Below are 7,985 nucleotides of genomic sequence, written 5' to 3'. Positions count from 1 at the left end.
TTTGAAGAGTTTGAGAACTGGTGTCAGTTTTTCTTTAAACTTTTGGTAGAATTCACCAGTGAATCCATGTGGTCCTAGACTTTTCTTTGTCCAGAAGTTACTGATTACCGAATCAATGTTTTTACTTGTTGTAGGTCTAGTGAGATTTTCTACTTCTTCAGTCAATTTAGGTAGTTTGTGTATTTTGAGGAATTTGTCAGTTTCATCCAGATTATCCAATTTTAGAGCCCAAAGAAGGATTCCAGTTCTTTCTTTTGTTAAACCTTGGCTGTTAAGAGCTAGGGTGTGAGAAAGTATCCATGTATGGAGAGGTAAATATAAATATATAAAAATAAATTTGTGTTTATAAAAGTGCAATTTGATTTAGGACCTAACAGATTCAGCTAGCAAAGCAAGTTACAGGTTAAGACTATTTTCCTTCTTAAAAGAAAATGAATATTTTTAATTAAAAAAAATTTTTTTAATTATTTGAACAGGCAGCATGTACATGGTTCACAGTTCAAAAGTTACAAATGAGTTTACAATGAGCAGTTTCCACCCAGCTCATGTCCTTCAGCCTGCTGGCTCCGCCTTTGCACATGGAGCCCTGTTGTCAGCTTCTAATATGTCCTGGATATGTTACATGTGGCAGGTTTTAATCTGTTGTTCAGTCGCCAAATCATGGCTCACTTTTTGTGACCCCATGGGCTGCAGCACACCAGGCTTCTCTGTCCCTCACCATCTCCTGGAGTTTGCCCAAGTTCATGTCCATTGAATCAGTGATGCCATCCAACCATCCCATTCTCTGTCTCCCTCTTCTCCTTCTGCCTTCAGCCTCTCCCAGCATCAGGGTCTTTTCCAGCGAGTCACCTCTTCGCATCAGGTGGCCAAACTATTGGAGCTACTGTACCAGTCCTTCCAATGAGGTTTGATTTCCTTTAAGACTGACTGGTTTTATCTCCTCACTTTCCAAGGGACTCTCAAGAGTTTCCTCCAGAACCACAGTTTGAAACCATAAATTCTTCAGTCAGTTCTTCATTGCTCAGCCTTCTTTATGGTCCAGCTCTCACATCCATACATGACTACTGGAAAGGCCACAGCCTTGACTATACGGACTTTTGTTGGCAAAGTGATGTCTTTGCTTTTCATACACTGGTTTGTCATAGCTTTCTTGCCAAGAAGCAGTTGTCTTCTGGTTTCGTGGCTGCAGTCACCATCCACGGTGACTTTAGAGCCCAAGAAGAGGAAATCTGATGCTGGTTCCACCTTTCTCCCTTCTATTTGCTATGAAGTGATGGTACCAGATACCATGACCTTAGTGTTTTGAATATTGAATTTTAAGCCAGCTTTTTCACCCTCCTCTTTCACCCTCATCAAGATGCTCTTTTGTTCCCCTTTGCTCTCTGCCATTAGCGTGGTATCATCTGCATACCTGAGCTGGTTGATATTTCTCCCAGCAATCTTGATTACAGCTTGCAAATTCATCCAGCCTGACATTTTACATGATATGCTTTGCATATAAGTTGAATAAACATGGTGTCAGTAAGTAGCCTTGTTCTACTCCTTTCTCAGTTTTGAAACAGTCAGTTGTTCCAAATAAGGTTCTGATTGTTGCTTTTTGACCAGAATACAGGTTTCTCAGGAGACAGGTAAGATGGTGTGGTATTCCCATCTCTTTAAGGGTTTCCCACAGTTTGTTGTGATCCACACAGTCAGACTTTAGCATAGTCAATGAAACACAGAGGTAGATGTTTTTCTGGAACTCCCTTGCTTTCTCTTGGACTCAGCAAATGTTGGCAGTTTCACCTCTGGTTCCTTTGCCTTGCTAAACCCAGCTTGAACATCTGGAAGTTCTCCATTCACGTGATACTGAAGCCTGGCTTGAAGGGTTTTCAGGATGACCTTACTAACATGGGAGAATTGTCTAGTAGTTTGTGCTTTCTTTAGTACTGCCCTTCTTGCAAATTGGGATGAAGACTGACCTTTTCCAGTCCTGTGGCCACTGCTGGGTTTTCCAAATTTGCTGACATATTGAGTGTAGCACTTTAATAGCATCATCTATTAGGATTTGAAATAGCTCTGCTGGAATTCCATCCCCTCCACTTACTTTATTGGCAGCAGTGCTTCCTAAGGCCCACTTGCCTTCACACTCCAGGATGTCTGGCTCTGAGTGAGGGACTGCACCATCGGGGCTATCCAGGTCATTACGAGCTTTTCTGGACAGTTGTTCTGTGTATTCTTGCCATCTTTTCTTGATCTCTTCTGCTTCTATTAGATCTCTATTGTGTTCTGTTCTTTATTGTGCCCATCTTTGGATGAAATGTGCCTTTGATATTTCCAGTTTTCTTGAAGAGCTCTCTAGTCTTTCCTCTTCTGTCGTTTTCCTCTGTTTCTCTGCACTGTTCAGTGAAGGACTTCTTGTCTCTCCTTGCTGTTCTCTGGAACTCTGCATTTAGTTGAGTGTATCATTGCTTTCATCATTGCTTTTCACTTCTCTGCTTTCCTCAGCTATTTGTAAAGCCTCCTCAGGCCAACGACTTTGCCTTCTTGCATTTCTTCTTCTTTGGGATGGTTTTGTTCAGTATCTCCTGTACAATATTATGAACCTCTGTCCATAGTTCTTCAGGCACTCTATTTACTAGATCCAATCCTGTGACTCTTATTCATCAACTCCACTGTGTATTAATAGGGGATTTGAGTCGGACCTGACTGGCCTACTGGTTTTCCCCACTTTCTTTAGTTTAAGCCTGAATTTTGCTATAAGGAGCTGATGATCTCAGCCACAGTCAGCTCCTAGTTTTGTTTTTGCTAACTGTATAGAGCTTTTCCATCTTTGGCTACAAAGAATATAATCAGTCTGATTTCAGTATTGACTATTTGATGATGTCCATGTGAAGAGTCATCTCTTGTGTTGTTGAAAGAGGGTGTTTCCTATGACCAGTGTGTTCCCTTGGCAGAATTCAGTTAGCCTTGCTCTGCTTCATTTTGTACTCCAAGGCCAAACTTGCCTGTTACTCCAGGTATATCTTGACTTCCTACTTTTGCATTTCAATCCCCTATGATGAATAGGACATCTTTTTTGGGTGTTAGCTCTAGGAGGTCTTGTAGGTCTTCATAGAATCATTCAACTTCAGCTTCTTCAGCATCAGTGGTTGGGGCATAGACTTGGATTATTGTGATGTTGAATGGTTTGCCTTGGAAATGAACCTAGATCATTGTCATTTTTGAGATTGCACGCAAGTACTGCATTTCAAATTCTTGTTGACTATGAGGGCTACTCCATTTCTTCTACAGGATTCTTGCCCACAGTAAGTAGATATAATGGTCATCTGAATTAAATTTGCCCATTCTGGTCCATTTTAGTTCACTGATTCCTGAAATGTCAATGTTCACTCTTGCCATCTCCTGCTTGACCACTTCCAATTTACCTTGATTCATGGACCTAACATTCCAGGGTCCTATGCAATACTGTTCTTCACAGCATCAGATTTTACTTTCATCACTAGACACATCCTCAACTGGGCGTCATTTCTGCTTTCATGCAGCCTCTTCCTTCTTTCTCCAATCTTCCCCAGTAGCATATTGGACACCTTCCAACCCGGGAGGCTTATCTCTTGGTGTTGTATCTTTTTACCTTTTTATACAGTGCATGGAGTTCTCACAGCAAGTATACCGAGGTGGTTTGCTCCATTCCCTCCTCCAGTGGTTCACATTTTGTCAGAACTCTCCACTGTGATGTCCTGGGTGGTCCTGCACAGCATGGCTCATAGGTTCGTTGAGTTATGCAAGGCCCTCTACCACGACAAGGCAGTGATCATGACGCGTGTCCATGCATTGTTAAGACGCCCTCCCTTCAAGAGGTGTAGGTTTCATCCCTCTCCTTGGTTATGGGCTGGGCTTAGTGACTCACTTAACAGGACATGACAGAGTGGCAGTCTGTAACATCCCAGACTAGGTCATCCGAATACTTTGTGACTTCCTTGGATTAATTGCTCTGTGCGAAGCCAGTTGCCTTGTTGGAAAGACACTTTGGCAGCCTTTTGAGAGGTCCACCTGGTAAGGGACTGAACCCACAACCACAATGGGGGAAAGTCACCTTGGACGTGGACCAACCCTCCAGCCCCAGTGAAGCTTTCAGATGACTGCACCCCAGATAACATCTTATTCTTCTAATTGAGATATAATTCACGTATCATAAGGTTTGCCCTTTTGAAGTAGAAACCTAGTGGTTTTTTAGTATAGTCCCAAGATTGTGCAGCTGTCACCGCTATCTAATTTCAGAACATGCCCATCATCCCCAAAGGAAGCCTCGTACCAATTCACTCCCCATTTCTCTACCCCAGCTCTTGGCAACCACTAATCTACCTAAAAATATCTAAATAAATGAACCAGTACTCATTTGTTTTGGGCTGCTGGCTCCTCGTTGCTGTGCTCGGGCTTTTTCCAGCTGTGGCGAGCAGGGGCTGCTCTCCATTGCAGAGCACAGGCTCTGGGCTCACAGGCTTTAGTAGCTGCAGCACATGGGCTTGGAGCTTGCGGCTCGTGGGCTTCAGTAGTTGTGGCACGCACAGGCTCAGTAGTTGCAGCTCATGGCCCCTAGAGCACACAGGCTTCAGGAGTTGTGGTATGCTGGGCTTAGTTGCTCCGAGGCATGTGAAATCTTCTCCAACCAGGGATGGAACCGTGTCCCCTGCACTGGCAGGTGGATTCTTAACCACCGAGCCAGCAGGGATGTCCCCACTAGCCTGCTTTCAAGTCTATGGTTTGCCTGGAAATTTCATACAAACAGAATTGTATAATATTATGGTCTTTGTACCTGGCTTCCCTCACTTAGCATCATGTTTTCAGCATTCAACCATGTTCCAGTATATCAGTATTCCACTCCTTTATATGGGCTGGTAATATTCCAATGTGTGGATGATACCATGTTTTGTTTATACATTTATCCGTCTATGAACATTTGGGTCGTTTCAACTTTTTAGTTATTGTGAATAGTGCTGCTGTGAACATATAAAATTTTTTGTATGAATCTTAGAGTTTTCATTTCACTTGAGTGTGTATCTACGAGTGCACTTGTTGGTGTCCCACGGTAACTTGATGTTTGACTTTTTTGAAAAGTTGCCAAACTGTTTTCCAAAGCAACCGCACCATTTTACATTCCAACAAGCCAGAATACTGGAGTGGGGTTTCCAATTCCTCCACATTCTCAGCAAAACTTACTAACTGTCCTTTTTTGATGATGTCATATGGGAGTGTGTGAAATGGTGTCTTATTGTAGTTTTGTTGTGCATTTCCCTGATGGTTAAGGATGTTGAGCATCTGTTCATGTGCTTATTGACCATATGTGTATATTCTTTGAAGAAATGTCTATTCAAATCCTTTGCTCATTTAAGAACTGGATTTGTCTTTTAATTGTTGAGTTATAAAATTCTTTATATATTCTGTTTATTGGGACCTTATCAGGTATATGATTTGCAAATACTTTCGCTCATTCTATGAATTTTTTTTTTTTCACATTCCTAATAGTGTCCTTTGAAGCACAGAGTTCTAGGTTTTGTTGAAATCTGATTTATCTATTTTTTCCTTTGGTTGCTTGCACTTTAAGAAATCACTGCCTAACCCAAGGTCACTGATTTATGCCTGTGTTTTCATCTAAATACTATACAGTCCATGGAATTCTCCAGGCCAGAATACTGGAGTGGGTAGCTGTTCTCTTCTCCAGGGGATCTTTCCAACCCAGGGATTGAGCCCCGGTCTCCTGCATTGCAGGCAGATTCTTTGGGGAGCCACCAGGGAAGCCCAGGAAATAAGAACCACCAGGTAAACTGTTTCATCTAAAAGTTTTATAGTTTTAGCTCTCATTTTTAGATCCTTGATCTGCTTTGTGTTAATTTTTTTATGTGGTGTGAGGTAGGGGTCCAACTTTATTCTTTTGCATGGAGATATCCAGCTGTCTCAGCCCCATTTGTTGAAAAGACTGTTCTTTTCCCCCATTGGAAGATCTTGGCACCCTTGTAGGAAATCAGTTAATCATAAATGTAAGGGTTTATTTCTGGACTCTCAATTCTGTCCCATTAACCTATATACCTATCCTTACGCAGGTATTACACAGTCTTCATTACTTAAGTCTTCATTATAGAAAGTTTTGGGCTTCGCAGGTGGTGCTAGTGATAAAGAACCTTCCTGGCAATGCAGGAGACATAGATGCAGATTCGATCCCTGGGTCAGGAAGATCCCCTGGAAGAGGGTATGGCAACCCACTCTAGTACTCTTGCCTGGAGAATCCCCATGCACAGAAGCCTGGTGGGCTTGCAGATTCGATCCCTGGGTCAGGAAGATCCCCTGGAAGAGGGTATGGCAACCCACCTAGTACTCTTGCCTGGAGAATCCCCATGGACAGAAGCCTGGTGGGCTTACAGTACATAGGGTCGCAAAGAGTTGGACACGACTGAAGCGACTTAGCACGTATAGAAAGTTCTAAAGTCATGAAGTGCACGTCTTCCAACTTTGTTGTTCTCTTTCAAGACTGTTTTGGCTATCCAGGTCTTAGGTAATTCCATATGAATTTTTAGGATCGGCTTGACAATTCCTACCTCCCCAAAAAATGGCAATTGGGCCTTTAAAAGGGGTGGTGTTGAATCCATAGATCAATCTGTGGATTGTATTAGCTTCCTAGGGCTGCCATAGTAAAGAACTACAAACTGGGTGTCTTAAAACAATAGGGATCCACTTTCTCATAGTTCTGGAGATTAGAAGTCTGAGATCAAGGTATCTTCAGGGCCATGCTTCCTCAATCCTGTAGGTAGATCCAGCCTTGTCTCTTGCTAGCTTGTGGTGGTTTCCCAGCAACCTTTGGTGTTCATCGGCTTATAGGTACATCACATGTGGCACCTTTTTATAAGGACACCAATCATATTGATTTAGGGGTCCACCCTATTCCAGTGTGACCTCGTCTTAACTAATTACATCCACAAATGACCCTATTGCAAATAAAGTCACTTCTGAGGCACTGGGGTTGAGATATGAACATATGGCTATTGGAAGCGTATATATAATATACCAGGAGGAGCAGGGGGCGACAGAGGATGAGATGGTTGGATGGTATCACTGACTCAATGGACATGCATTTGAGCAAACTCCAGGGAATAGTGAAGGACAGGGAAGCCTGGTGTGCTGCAGTCCATGGGGTCGTAAAGAGTTGGACACAACTTAGCAACTGAACAGCCACAACAGTATATATTATTGATTCTTTATTCAGTATTATTGATTCAAACAGTATATATATTTGATCCTTTCCATTATAGATTATTATAAGATATTACCTATATTTCCTAATTTCATTCTTAATCATAGTGTATAGAAGTAGATGATTTTTTTATTGAAATATAATTGCTTTACAGTGTTGTATTCGTTCCTGCTGTACATACAGTGAAGTGATAGACTTGATTTTTATATGTTGAAATTTTTTAATATAAATTTATTTTAATTGGAAGTTAATTACTTTACAATATTGGTTTTGCCATACATCAACATGAATCCGCCACAGGTATACACGTGTTCTCCATCCTGAATCCCCCCCTCCCATTTCCCTCCCCATACCATCCCTCTGGGTCGTCCTAGTGCACCAGCCCCAAGCATCCAGTATCATGCATCGAACCTGGACTGGTGATTCATTTCTTACACGATATTATACATGTTTCAATGCCATTCTCCCAAATCATCCCACCCTCTCCCTCTCCCACAGAGTCCAAAAGACTGTTCTATACATCTGTGTCTCTTTTGCTGTCTCGCATACAGGGTTATTGTTACCATCTCTATAAATTCCATATATATGCTTTAGTATACTATATTGGTGTTTTTCTTTCTGGCTTACTTCACTCTGTATAATAGGCTCCAGTTTCATCCACCTCATTAGCACTGATTCAAATGTATTCTTTTTAACGGCTGAGTAATACTCCATGGTGTATATGTACCACAGCATTCTTATCCATTCATCTGCTGATGGA

The sequence above is a fragment of the Ovis aries genome, chromosome 18, assembly GCF_016772045.2.
Source record: "Ovis aries strain OAR_USU_Benz2616 breed Rambouillet chromosome 18, ARS-UI_Ramb_v3.0, whole genome shotgun sequence".
NCBI lineage: Eukaryota > Metazoa > Chordata > Mammalia > Artiodactyla > Bovidae > Ovis > Ovis aries.
The sequence above is the reverse complement of the archived record's forward strand: the minus strand, read 5'-3'. Positions refer to the sequence as shown.